At 37.8% G+C, this 2362-nt stretch overlaps 1 non-coding gene across 1 annotated transcript; it reads left to right on the top strand.

Moving 5' to 3' along the window:
• The first annotated feature begins 467 nt into the window (after window positions 1-467).
• On the top strand, window positions 468-574 carry LOC132012642 (U6 spliceosomal RNA). Its single transcript, XR_009402647.1, has one exon. It is a non-coding gene; the product is annotated as a U6 spliceosomal RNA (small nuclear RNA).
• The last annotated feature ends 1788 nt before the right edge of the window (window positions 575-2362 follow it).

Below are 2362 nucleotides of genomic sequence, written 5' to 3'. Positions count from 1 at the left end.
GATTACTGCCTATGTTCTCCTCTAGGATTCTGATGGATTCCTGTCTCACGTTGAGGTCTTTTATCCATTTTGAGTTTATCTTTGTGTACTGTGTAAGAGAATGGTCGAGTTTCATTCTTCTACATATAGCTGTCCAGTTTTCCCAGCACCATTTATTGAAGAGACTGTGTTTTTTCCAATGTATATTTTTTCCTGTTTTGTCAAAGATTATTTGACCATAGAGTTGAGGGTCCATATCTGGGCTCTCTACTCTGTTCCACTAGTCTGTGTGTCTTGGTGATCACAGCTTTGTAGTAAAGCTTGAAATCGGGTAATGTGATGCCCCCAGTTTTATTTTTGTTTTTCAACATTTCCTTAGTGATTCGGGGTCTCTTCTGATTCCATACAAATTTTTGGATTATTTGCTCCAGCTCTTTGAAGAATACCAGTGGAATTTTGATCAGAATGGCATTAAAAGTATAGATTGCGTGCTCGCTTCGGCAGCACATATACTAAAATTGGAACGATACAGAGAAGATTAGCATGGCCCCTGCGCAAGGATGACACGCAAATTCGTGAAGCGTTCCATATTTTTTTGTGATCTCTGTCAAATAAATAAATAAAATATTAAAAAAAAGTATAGATTGCTCTAGGCAGTATAGACATTTTAACAATGTTTATTCTTCCCATCCAAGAGCATGGAATGGTCTTCCATCTTTTTGTGTCTTCTTCAATTTCTTTCATGAGTGTTCTGTAGTTCCTTGAGTACAGATCTTTTACCTCTTTGGTTAGGTTTATTCCCATGTATCTTATGGTTCTTGGTGCTATAGTAAATGGAATCGATTCTCTAATTTCCCTTTCTGTATTTTCATTGTTAGTGTATAAGAAAGCCACTGATTTCTGTACATTGACTTTGTATCCTGCCACGATACTGAATTGTTGTATGAGTTCCAGTAGTTTGGGGGTAGAGTCTTTTGGGTTGTCCATATAAAGAATCATGTCATCTGTGAAGAGAGAGAGTTTGACTTCTTCATTACCAATTTGGATACCTTTTATTTCTCTTTTGTCTGATTGCTGTTGCTAAGACTTCTAATATTATGTTGAACAAGAGTGGTGAGAGTGGGCATCCTTGTCGTGTTCCTGATCTCAAAGGGAAGGCTGCAAGCTTTCTCCCATTGAGGATGATATTTACTGTGGGTCTTCCATAGATAGATTTTATGAAGTTCAGGAATGTTCCCTCTATCCCTATACTATGAAGCGTTTTAATCAGGAACAGATGCTGGATTTTGTCAAATGCTTTTTCTGCATCAATTGAGAGGACCATGTGGTTCTTCTCTCTTTTCTTATTAATTTGTTCTATCACATTGATTGATTAGGGAATGTTGAACCATCCTTGTAGCCCAGGGATGAATCCCACCTGGTCATGGTGGATAATCTTTTTAATGTGCTGTTGGATCCTATTGGCTAGGATCTTGTTGAGAATCTTAGCATCCATTTTCATCAGTGATATTGGTCTGAAATTCTCCTTTTTGCTAGGGTCTTTGCCCTGTTTGGGGATCAGGGTAATGCTGGCTTCATAGAAAGAGTCTGAAGTTTTCCTTCTGCTTCAATTTTTTGAAACAGCTTCAGGAGAACAGGTGTTATTTCTTCTTTCAAAGTTTGGTAGAATTACTCAGGGAATCCGTCAGGTCCTGGGCTCTTGTTTTTTGGGATGTTTTTGATCACTGCTTCAATCTTGTTACTAGATATTGGTCTATTCAGGTTGTTGATTTCCTCCTGGTTCAATTTTGGGAGTTTATAGTTTTCCAGGAATGCATCCATTTCATCTAGGTTGCTAAGCTTATTGGCATCTAACTGTTGATAATAACTTCTGATGATTGTTTCTACTTCCTTGGTGTTAGTTGTGATCTCTCCCTTTTCATTCATAATTTTATTAATTTGGGCTTTCTCTCTTTTCTTTTGGATTAGTGTGGCCAATGGTTTATCGATCTTACTGATTCTTTCAAAAAACCAGCTTCTAGTTTCATTGATATGTTCTACTGTATCTCTCTGGTTTCTACCTCTGCTCTAATCTTGATGATTTCCCTTCTTATGTGTGGAGGTGGTTTGATTTGTTATTGATTCTCCAGTTCTTTAAGGTGTAGAGACAGCTTTTGTGTTCTGGATTTTTCAATTTTTTTGAGGGAGGCTTGGATAGCTATGTATTTCCCCCTTAGGACCACCTTTGCTGTATCCCATAGGTTTTGGACTGAAGTGTCTTCATTCTCATTGGTTTCCATGAATTTTTCAGTTCTTCTTTGATCTCCTGGTTGATCCAAGCATTCTTAAGCAAGGTGGTCTTTAGCTTCCAGGTGTTTGAGTTCCTTCTGAACTTTTCCTTGTG

The sequence above is a fragment of the Mustela nigripes genome, chromosome 2, assembly GCF_022355385.1.
Source record: "Mustela nigripes isolate SB6536 chromosome 2, MUSNIG.SB6536, whole genome shotgun sequence".
NCBI lineage: Eukaryota > Metazoa > Chordata > Mammalia > Carnivora > Mustelidae > Mustela > Mustela nigripes.
Note: the sequence above shows the minus strand (reverse complement) of the source record. Positions and strands in the feature narration are given on the sequence as shown.